Below are 12,519 nucleotides of genomic sequence, written 5' to 3' on the forward strand. Positions count from 1 at the left end.
GAGCCGAGGGTCCCTAAAAATGAACGGACGGGGGAAACAGGCTTCCACTGCCCTTTGCTCAGATTGGGGGCTGCTTGCCCTCCCGCCGTGTCTGCGTGCCCCGGGCTGGGCGGCCCTTGCAGGAGCGGTGGCGGGTGTTCCTTACGTGCTGGTGACAAGCTTTGTCTGAAGGGCGGTGGTGGGAGCTGGCAGTCCGAGGGGCCTCTCTCTATTCCTTCTCTCTCAGGGCTCTAGAAACACTGGGTCGGAGGGTGTGGTTTTCCTCCTTGGAAGTTAACCTTGAAGATTCCCTGCAAATGTTATTTTCCTTATTAACCCGTTATAGGAGTGGTGTAATGTGATTGTTCAAATCTTTCTTAGAAAAGTTGTATTTTCAGTTGCATTATCTAAGGATGTTTAGATAGTAAGCTCCGTAAATTAACAACGGGGGAGGGGGAAACTGGTCGTTGTTTTCTTTGTCTGAACTTTTCAAGTGTCAAGGGGTGTAATTAGCAAGCTCTGTTAAAGTGGGATTTGGTGGAAACATCCTGAATTCTGTTCACGCCTTCCTGATTTTACCTGCTTCTCTCACATTCCCTTGGTGTGTTTGGAACAGAAGGAAGTGCATTTAGGCTTATAAATGTGATATACCAAACTCCTTGTGTGGCTTTGGGCAAGTCTTCCTACACCTCGGTTTCTTCCTTTGTAAAACAGCTTTAGCATAAACCTTAAGTGAGATCATAGAAAAGGCCTCAAGTGGAAGCCTAATGTGGCAGCCCTACGAGACTGCCGCACTCACACTTCTTTAGTGTATCAGTCAACTATCTCCCCAATATGCTGTGTAACAAACTACTCCAAAACGCAGTGGCTTAAAGTAATAATCAGTTATTTTTGCTCATCCATCTGCTGGTCAGTCAGCTGCTATTGGATTGGGCTAGACTGGGCTTGGTTCCAAGCTGCAGGTTGGATCTTGGTCTGCTCATCAGGTGTCTCATCCTCTGGACCAGGATCTAGCTGGTGCTTTTCTTCTCAAGGTGATGGCAGAAGACTAAGAGGGTGTAGCACAGAAGAGTGTAGAAGTGATGAAATGTGTGTAAAAGCCTATTATGTCACATCATGTCTATGAACATCCCATTGGCCAAACCCATTGCTAAGGGAATGGCGAAGTATATTCCACCCGTGGTGGGGGAGGGAGGGAAATGAATATTTCTGGAATAAAAATATTCCAACTTCACAGTCAGGGTAGGCAAACAGCTGTAGCAAACAGCCCCCAAGGTGGTGGGTTAGAGCAATAAGAACTTATTTCCCATTCATGCAGCAACACTATAGGCTGATGTTTTGGTCAGGTAGCTTACCTCCAAGTAGTGGCTCAGACGCTCAGGCATCTCTCATGTCACTCTGCCCTCCTCTAGGTCCTAGAAGCTTATTCATCCAGCCAGTGGGTAGTAAAAGAGGAAAAAAAAATACAGGACTGTACCAGAGTTTTTATGGACCAGTCTTAGAGGTAGTCTCCATTGTTCCTGCCCTCATCTCTTTGGCTAGGACTTAGTCACATGGTCTTACCTAACTGTGAGGGAGGCTGGGAATATTGTCAAGCTGTGTACCCAGGAGAAAAAGAAAGCAGAAAAAAAAAAAAAAAAAAAGAAAAAGAAAAAGAAAGCAGGTTTGGATGGACTTGGAACATTCTCTGCCATACACTATTGAAGAATCTGCCAAACTTGAGTGTGAAAGTATCCAGACTTCCTGAGACATCAACTCTTTGGAGGGTCTCACTGGCACTTGATTCCTTTTCAGATGCAATGCCAAGCATTATTTAGATATTACCTTATAGGGCCCCACCTTTGGCTTGAGAGCATTTGTCCTAATTTGGACCCATGGTGAATTCCAATTCCAACTTTTATTTTGTAAACAAAGGAATCTATTTCTTCTAGATACAACTGTAATATAGGTTTCAAAGTCTTTAACTATGCAGGATTCCTAAACAAAGGAGCTTAAGGGGACTTGCAGGCATTCTTTATTCTTAGTTTTGTGGTGCATCTCTAAGAAAGTGGGTAGCCTCTTTGGCATTTGTTACTTAAGGATTCTCATCCAATCTATTGGTCTCATCCAATCCCATGGGTAGTGTTTTTAAAACATGTGCATATTCTTTGACACTTCTCTCACTATTTCTTGAGTATAAACTGTCCTTTATGACTTTCTTCTACTAAATGAAACATGACAGAAGTTATGCTTTTGCATTTATTAGACTAGAACATAAAAGGCCATGGGGCGCTGCCTGACTCTTAGGATGACTTTGCACTCTGAGAAAACCAAGCACCTGTAAGGAAAGGATACTTGTAGGCATTCCAGCTATAGCCTCAGCTGAGGTCTGAGCCAACAGCTAGTATCAACCATTAAACAGGCAAACAGATGAGCTTCAAATAGCCTTGGCTAATGCAGGGTGGAACCAACACAAGTTGTCCCTGGCCAAATTATAGGTTCGTGGGCAAAATCAACTTGTAGTTGGTTTAAGTCACTAGCTTTGGGATGCTTTGTTATGCAGCAGCACCATGAGATGGAAAAATCATAACCTAGTGGTGTCAGGGTCTTCAGGTCCCATTTGGGGACTTTCCCTAAATATCTTTCACAATACTCACACATATGCTTATATAGTAAATGTCAAATATCCATGAAGTATCTGGCAGTGTTCTCTGGATGTAGAAGATGTAAAGATGATGAGACTCTCGAATTATATATAAGTCTAGTGTGGTAAATGAATTATTCTAAGTCAATCAACAAGCTCATGCTCATGCCTTGCATTTACTTATGACTTGGGTGTCATTTATGTCTGACAACATTTCAGCCTGCTGCTTGGAACAGATTGTATACTGTTAACAGATGGTATTGAGAGCTGAACCACTCAACTCCAATTACATTTCCATTTTCTTTGTTGAGAAAGATGCTTTGGAAAATGTCGAGCTAATAAGAGGGAGCTAATGGACTCCTGATGAGTGTCAACTGCTGGGTGGGGAGGTGGGGGAGGCGGTTGGTTGGCAGGGGTGGGGAGAGCTTTTGGAGATTTACTGTGGGGCAACATTCCTCAGGCCTGTTCAATTTGACAATTTTTTTAAAAAATTGGGGACTTCTATGGGGATGTAGATAGCATGCAAATTATATTAAGAAGGATGTAGGGCAGCCCTGGTGGCTCAGCGGTTTAGCCCACCTTCAGCCCAGGGCGTGATCCTGAAGACCTGGGATCAAGTCCCACGTCAGGCTCCCCGCACGGAGCCTGCTTCTCCCTCTGTCTGTGTCTCTGCCTCTCTCTCTGTGTGTCTCTCATGAATAAATAAATAAAATCTTAAAAAAAAAAAAAAAAAAAGAAGGATGTAACCCTGCAAACACTAAGGCAAGCGGGATCTAGCAAGGATATAGACAGAATATGAGATTGGACCTGATAGGGGCAGATGCAGGGCCTGCTAGGTCTGACCACCAACCCTACAAGTACAGACAGACATGATTAACACAATTACCTCTCAAGAGGTGAATTTTGTGGCTGTGTGAATAAGAAGAAAGAGTTCAGTCCAGGTTTCCCTTGGCTGTAAGGAAGATATTCAGTCTGCTTTCAGAGTCTTTCTTTGCTTTGCTGAAATACTCATGTTAGATGTACCTTTCTTATTTCATTTAGAAAGTTGCTTAAGTGTCCTCTCCTCAGAAAACCTTCCTTGACCACCTATACAGAGTAACAACACTATCATTTTCTCAACCTTTACCTTTTTTCATCTTTCTTCATAGAATTCATCTCTATCAAATGTGCTATATATTCATTTATTTGTTTATTGTCTCTTGCTCTGCACTAGGGAATGGAAGACCTCATCTGTCTGGTTTACCATTGCATCCCCAGCATCAAATGCAATGCCTGACCCTAGAAGTGCTTAATCAATATTCTTTGGACAATACATAAAATTCTTTTTTTTTTTTTAAGATTTATTTATGTATTTGAGAGAGAGAGGGCAGGAAGTGGCAGAGTGAGAGGGAGAGAGAATCCCATGCAGGTTCCGTGCTGAGTGCAAGCCTAACATGGGGCTGGATCTCATCATCCTGAGATTACAACTTGAACCAAAACCAAGAGTCCAGTGCTTAACCAACTGCACCACTAAGGCACCCTGATGCATAAAATTCTTAATCAAAATGAAATAAGCTATTCTGGGAGAAGTGAGGAGTTCTCTGTCATTGGAGGCATTCAATGAGAAGTGGATAGCCAAGTATGTGGACAGTTAGATGGTTCAAACCTTGTGCTGAGTAAGCTCACAGAAACATTTTCTTCTCTCCAGATGACCTTTCTGGTCCTTCTTTTGCTGTTATTTTAGTTGTGAAACAGCCGCCTTTCCGGTACTGGTTTTGCCAACGTGAGAATAGCGTGTGACCCTCATACAAAGGAGATACGGGGAGCAAAGAAGTGAGACTGTGACCTCTGTGTTCTCTACGCCATCAAAATGCTGTTTCTCTTTGTAGGTCATGGAATTTAAGGACTTGTCTGAGATAAAATTATGAAGAAGGGAAAGTGGGGCTTTGAGGTACAGTCTTGCTGATGATTGTTCTACTCTGGAGATGTGTGGAAGGAAACCCTTTATTTATCTATCTATATATCTATTTATTTTTAAAGATTTTATTTATATATTCATGGGAGATACACACACACACACAGAGGCAGAGGGAGAAGCAGGATCCATGCAGGGAGCCTGATGTGGGACTCGATTCCGGGTCTCCAGGATCACACCCTGGGCTGAAGGCAGCGCTAAACCGCTGCGCCACCCGTGCTGCCTGGAAACCCCTTATTTAAACCTTGGCAGCTGCATCAGTCGCCTAAGTGGCTAACAGCCCCAGTGTGAGTGGGAATATTATTGTTCCAGTTTTCATCTCTGGTGCTAGAATAACAATAATCATGGTGACTAACATTATTGAGTGGCTGTCATGCTCCTCCCTGTGCAAAGGACTTTTCTGGGTGTTATCTCACTTGATCCTCACTGAAGCAGTGTGAAATGGCACTATTTTGATCATTTCTGCTTTATATAGCATAGGATCTGAGACTTGGTCAAGGTCGTGCTGCAAGTAATTGGCGTTGTTGAAATTTGAATCCAGATCTGGCTGATTCCAAGCCCTGAACTCTTAACCATGGCACCACTGTTGTCTAGATGTTGTGGCCGGGTTTGTGCACTTGGATCCTGGATCCAGCTGGTGTATGTATTTTGTTTGGCCACACTAAGTTTAACCTGGGAAGATTTCCACATCAAGATCTATATTTTCTCAGGGCAGCATTGTGATTAGCAGTTGCACCCTTGAAATGGGCCATGTCCTCTTCCCTTTACTGGATTTTCTACCACTCCATAATGTCTTCCCAGCATGGAGACCAGGGTCAGTTGTCATTTATCATATCTGTACTGGTGTGTTCCTTATAGTAGAGAAATATTTCTTGTTCCCAGGCCTCTCTCTGTGGAAGTCAACTTTTAAGATCCTGCCTCTTGCTCCCAACCTTGTGAAGTCTCCCTCCTCTGTTGTACCAGGATGGGGTCTGTGTGACCAATGTTATATGGCAGAGGAGTCATGTGTCCTTTCTAAGTTAAGTTGTAAAAGAGTATAATTTCCATTTTGGTGCCTGGCTTTATCTTTCTTTCTCTTGTATCTCTCATTCTGGGGGAAGCCAGCTGCCATGCTGTGAGCAGTTCTCTGGAGAGGACCATGTTGTGAGGAGCTCAAGTCTGTGGCCAACAGCCAGTGTGGAGCAGAGGCTATCAACAAGTGGGTTGGGAAGTGAGTCCTCTGGCCAAAGTTGAGTCTTCAGATGGCTGCAGCTCTGGGTGACAGTTTGACTGTAACCTCCTCGGAGACCCTGAGCCAGAACCGCTGGGCCAAGCCATTCCCAAAAACTGTGAGGTAATAAATGTTTGCAGTTTTATGTTGCTAAGATTTGGAGTAGTTTGTTGCTCAGCAATAGACAAACTAGTTCACCACCAGAAGTGGGGAGAATAGGTAGATCAAGAGTACCATGTAGTTAAAAAATTACGAAAGAGCCTATTTGTCTGTGGAAGTAAAGAATCCCTATATCATTATGAAGCCTAGAAGCCTAGTAAGAACTATGTATATGGGAAAGATAACCATGACAGTCTCAATGAGCCAGGCCTGTTTTACTTCTTCACATGGTCTACCTGACTCCTCTAGGTCTTTGAGTCTTTCAAGCTCGCTGTAAAGCAATGGTTTTCAAACCTTCTGACCTTGATGATCGCCTCCCTTCCCAAGAAGTGCATAAAGTACATTTCAAGCTGTGACTCACATGAGCAGGTACAAATGAAACAAAAGTTCCCTAGAACTTATTCACTTTCACTATGAGTGATGTCCTCTAAGCTTCTCTGTTCTATTCATTTTCATTTTTAAAAACTTCGTTTTGCAATGATTGTAGACTCACAGAAAGTTGCAAAGCTGGTACACTGAGGTTCCCTGTGTACTCAGTGGTAACATCTTTATGTAACTACAGTGCAGTATCAAAACCAGGCAACTGACATTGGTGCCATCTATAGACTTTTCCAGATTTCACTCATTTATTATGTGCATGTATGTGTATTTCTCTGAACTTTGATCACATATACAGAGTTGTAGAACCACAGTCCAGAAACAGACCTATTCCATCACCACCAAGCAAATCCTTCATGCTACCCCTTTATAGTGTCACCTACCCCAACTCTATCCAGCCTCATAACTCCTGGCAACCACAATCTGTTTTCTGTCTCTAAAATTTTGTCTTTTGCGATTGGCTTTTTCTCACTCAGCAGAAGGCCCTTGAGATCCATTCAGGTTGTGGAGTGTATTAGTAGTTTGGTCCTTTTTATTGCTGAGTGGTATTCCATGGCATAAATGTAGCTGTTGAAAAAAAAATGTACCTGTGGAAGATTTTTTTGATTGTTTGTGGTTTTTAGCTATTAAATATAATACTGCTATGGACATTTATGTACATTTTTCTGGTGCGTGTGGACATAAGTTTTCATTTCTCTGGGATGATGTCCAGGGGTGGTTGCTGGGTCATATGGTAATTGCATTTTAGTTTTGTAAGAAATTGCCAAACAATTTTCAGAGTGGCTATACCATTTTACATTCCCACCAATGATGGGTAAGAAATTCAGTTTCTTAGCATTCTCACCAGTATTTGGTATTGCCACTGTTTAAAAAACCTTTTTAAAAAAGCTTTATTTATTTAAGTAATCTCTACACCCAATGTGGGGCTTGGGCTCAGGACTCCCAGATCAAAAGTCACATGCTCTTCTGACTGAGCCAGCCAGGTACCCCTCATTGAGGTTTTAATTTGCATTTCTCTAATGGCCAGTGATGTTGAATTATTCCTTTTCATTTTATTACTTCTTTAAAAATATGATTGTGACCTGCCAACTTGATTTTATCATCTACCAACTGGTTGTGAAGAGAAGCTCAAACCTTGCTGTAGTGGGATTGTTTCAATCAGTGGTTTAGCATCCTTTATTCTGAAATCACCCTTTTAACTTCTAAATTCTCCTCTTGCCTTCAAAAGACGGATGTTTCTGAAATTTTATGTGTAACCCAGATGTCCTCTGGGGTCTCAAAAATATCTAGATAAGAATCAACTCCTGTTGGATGCTTCCCCATGGTTTCTCTGAATTTTCTTATGGTTACTTCTGGTCTCTGAATTTTTGTGTTTCCACAGTGATGCACATCCAAACATGGCTAGGCCTTGGCTTTCATTTCCTTCTTCACAGCAACTGTAAACAGAAGGCTGGTTTGTGCAGTACGACTCTTTTTTTTTTAAGATTTATTTGAGAGAGAGAGAGAGAGAGAATGAGTGCTTGCATACTTGCAAACAGGAAAAGAGGGACAAAGGGAGAGGAAGAGAGAGAATTCACAAGCAGACTCGCCACTGAGCACAGAGCCTGGTGTTGGGTTTAGTCCCAGGACCCTGAGATCATGACCTGAACCGAAACCAAGAGTGGGATGCTCAACCAACTGAGCCACTCAGAGGCCCCAAGGGCAGTACAACTTTTACCAAACGTTTGTGGGCGAAGGGGAGAGATGAACCGATATTTTTTTTAAGGTTTATTTACTTATTTGTTTATTCATGAGAGACACAGAGAGAGGCAGAGACATAGGCAGAGGGAGAAGCAGGCTCCCTGCAGGAGCCTGATGTGGGACTTGATCCCAGGACCCCCGGATCATGCCCTGAGTTGAAGGCAGATGCTCAACCGCTGAGGCACCCAGGCATCCCGAACCTGTATTTCTTATGATATATCCTTACTCCTAAGAGTTGTTTTGATGCCTTGGGGTCTTCTTCTAGGTAGGCCTGGACTCAAACCATCTCACTGTCCCCTCATTTCCATTTTCTGAATTCCCTCCCCCTTCCTCTTCATTCTTCCCTTTGAGAAATACCAAGTCCCCTCTTTCTTGCCAATAGAAAAGTATACTTGTTCTTTGCTGTCCTCATTCTTGCTGAAAGATTTCTGGGTCTCCCTTTCTACTACAAGCAACTGATGGAAATATTTACCCAAAGATAATCCCTTCCTCAGTGGAATTTTGGTGTTAGCTATTAAGATAATACCACTGGTATCTTTTGACAGGATAATAATCTATCATCTGTGTTTTTCTTTCTTTTAAATGTTAGAGAAGTATTTTTTCCTTTTCCAAATGAGTATCATTTCCCCTCTCTGGTCGGTACAGATCTCAATGGCAAGTCCTGAGGTCCTGGATTTTGCCTGCCCCTATCTATATGTGAAGTCTGTTCTGTGCACCAGGGCTTGCTAATGTGTTCAGTCCTTTATTTCTACCCTATTGTTTTAGTCCTTTCAGGCTGCTATAACAGAGTACTATATAGACTGAGTAGCTCGGAAACAATAGAAATTTATCTCTCACTATTCTGGAGGCTGGAAAGCCCAAGATCAAGGTGAGCAGGTTCCATGTCTGGTCAGAATGTGCTTCCTGGTTCATAGATGGCCATCTTCTCACTGTGTCCTCATGTAGTAGTAGGGGCAAGGCAGCTCTCTGGGGTCTCTTTTATATGGGTGCTATTCCCATTCATGGGAGCTCCTCCCTCATGTCTTGATCTCCTCCCAGAGGACCACCTCCTAATGCCATTACCTTGAAGATTACAACCTGTGAATTTGGGGGGACACATTCAGTCCATAGCACCATGCTCCAGGTTAATAAAACTCTTTGAAGAGTCACTCTTATACAAGAAAAATCTACCTAAAATTCAATGAGGCTTTGTTCCTAAGGTTGTGAAATTTCAATCTCTATGGCATGGTATTAGGCAAGGAGGAGATAGGGGTGTACCTCAGACTAGGAAATGACAAATAAAAGGTTTATAGAGAAAATAAGGACATGTACTCTTTTTTTTAAAAACATTTTATTTACTTATTTGAGAGAGAGAGAGAGAGAAAGTGCACACACAAACAGGGGTGGGGGATGCAGAGGGAGAGAGAGAAGCAGACTCCCTGCTGAGCTAGAAGGCTGATGTGGGGCTTGACCCACATGACTTGAACCTAAGGCAGACACTTAACCTACTGAGCCACCCAGGTGCCCCAGGACATGTATTCTTATTTCTCTATTTACTCCACCAAGATTTTTCTGTGTTATCTCTGCTATGTCCTGTGAGTGATATAGAGATGAGTAAGCTGTGGTTCCAGTCCTCAAGGATACAATCTAGAGGAGGACACAGATTTGAAAGAAACCTAAAATGTTGATGGAATCAAATAGAGCAATGAGAGAGTAAAGACCACAGACATTGTGGAGCAGGCATGAGCTGTCCCTGTAGGCTCTATCAGACTTCCTAGCCCATAGAAATCATGAATCTCATACCTGATTGTTGTTTTAAGCCACTGAGTTTTTGGGGATGATTTGTTATGTAGAGTAACTGGGACACATTGTGAAAATCTCTCTCCCATCTCCAAGTCCCAGATCTCCCATTTCCCTCCTTGGAAGTGATCACTACGACTGTTTTTTTGTGCACCATTTCAGACATACTGGCATTATTTATTCACACACCCAAGAGATGCAAACATATATGTACACACACACTTTTTTTTTAAAGATTTTATTTATTTATTCATGAGAGACAGAGAGAGAGAGAATGAGAGAGAGAGAGAGGGAGAGAGGCAAAGACACGGGCAGAGGGAGAAGCAGGCTCCATGCAGGGAGCCCAATGTGGGACTCGATCCTGAGAGTCCAGGATCACACCCTGAGCCAAAGGCAGGCACTAAACCACTGAGCCACCCAGGGATCCCCCCTACACACATTCTTTTATTTTCACAAATGATAGTGTATTTTTACACTATCTGCACTTTACTTCTCCCCCTTATTATATCTTGGAGATTGTATCATATCAATGCAAATAATGAACATAAGAATACTATTCTAAGCACTTTACATGTATTGACTCTAAGTCCTAGGAGCAGAGTGCTAGTCCTTCTCTATTTACATGTGAAGAGACTGAGGCACAGAGAGGTTTAAGTAATTCAAGGTCACACGTCTAGTAAGTGGTAGAGCCAGGATTTGAATCCAAGCCATTTGACTCCAAGGCCATTATTATTTTTTTCTTAAGATTTTATTTATTTATTTGGCATGAGCAGTGGGGAGGGGGAGGGGGAAGAGGAGAGAGCAAATCTCAAGCAGACTCCCTGCTGAGTACAGAGTCTGACTTGGAGCCCAATCCCATGACCCTGAGATCATGATCTGAGCCAAAATCAGGAATTGAATGCTTAATCTGAGCCACCCAGGCACTCCTATTTTTTTTTTGTCTTATTAAAGACTGCATATGATTCTATTATATGAATGTATCATATGGTATTTAGTCAGTACCCAACTAATGTATATTACACTGTTTTTAGCAGTTTGCTATTACAAACTATCAGCGCTAGTGCTTGCAGGGCTCAGGAAAGAGTTCAAATGGAGACTCACACCACATGTCTAAATATTTAAGTTATTAAATCAAGCAAGCATACTGTTAAATAAAATATATTCTGTCCTCCAGCATAACAGATACAATTTCATAACACAATTGAAAAATGTGAAAAGTATGATTTTTTATGAGTGAAGGTAGGCAAAATATCACAGGTGACTGAATTTGATAAATATTATGTAGATCAGGTATTCTGTTGATAGGGCTGGGAATGTTTGGAAGAACAATAAAATAAAGACATACAGCATTCATGAATTATTAGAAATTTATTCCACAGTTTTTTCTCTTTTTAAAAAAAATTTAATTTATTTATCTTAGAGAGATAGAGAGAGATTGAAAAAGAGGGAGAAAGAGTGAGAGAGAGGATCAGAGGGAGAGGGACAAGCAGACTCCATGCTGAGTGGAGAGTCTGATGCATGGCTTGGTCCTACAACCCTGAGATCATGACCTGCGCTGAAATCAAGAGTTGGATGTCCCACTTGACTGAGTCACCCGACAATTTTTTTTCTTACTTTCACTTAAGCGTAAGAGCTAATTGTGTTGTTATCAAGATTTTCACATAACTTGCATTCTATAGATAGCATGATCTAAACAATTAAAAAATAAGATGTAATTGTATTCAGGGTGTGCAAAACGAGTGTGTATACAGTTGATTCTCATTATGTAGAGTAGTTCTATAAAATCATTGCTGATGCTGAATTAGTGAATAATACTAAAACATTCCTCCTAGGACAAATACAGTTACATTCCTGTGAGCTTTTGGTTACAACATGTTTGTCAACTGACCCATATGTAACCTTGTTTTATGTATTTCTGTTGAAAGACACCTTATTTAGTATATATTGTTGATTTGTTGACATTAAGCTTACTGCCAACAGCCCTTAAGATACTGGAACAAATCTTATCTGATCAATATATTTTCTTCATGAGGCAAGGCACGTACATCCTCCTTGTGCTTGCGAATACTAGACAGCTCTTCAGTGCTGTGCATGAGCCCATCCTGGGCAGCAAAACCACTAACAAAAATGAGAGAAGTAGGATACTGAACAGACTGTTATAAGTATATTTATTTACATTATGAGAACTAAAATAAGGGAGAGCATTGCCTTATTCAGCCTCAGCTGGATACCTGTACAATGGGGGACCTAGAGTTTTTGACACTCTGCATGTCCTCAAGTGACTACAAAATCACTGTGGATATTGACTTTGGGGTTACAAGTAAATTTTAGGAAGTTAAGTGAATTCTCAAATAGAGAATCCACAAATAATGAAGACTGACTGTTTTCATAAAAGGTGTGAGTTAAACTTAAAAAATGTTAAAGTAAATTTCATATATATATATATATATTCTAAAAGATTTTATTTATTTACTCATGAGGGACACAGAGAGAGGCAGAGACACAGGCAGAGGAAGAAGCAGGCTCCATGCAGGGAGCCCGATGTAGGACTCGATCTCGGGACTCCAGGATCATGCCCTGGGCCGAAGGCAGATGCTCAACTGCTGAGCCACTCAGGGGTCCCATCATATATTTCTAACAAGATATTTTCTCCTAAAATATTAATATTATCTAGTATTCTACAGCAAAATGCAGGTA

Source organism: Canis lupus, chromosome 17 (assembly GCF_011100685.1).
Source record: "Canis lupus familiaris isolate Mischka breed German Shepherd chromosome 17, alternate assembly UU_Cfam_GSD_1.0, whole genome shotgun sequence".
Taxonomy (NCBI): Eukaryota; Metazoa; Chordata; class Mammalia; order Carnivora; family Canidae; genus Canis; species Canis lupus.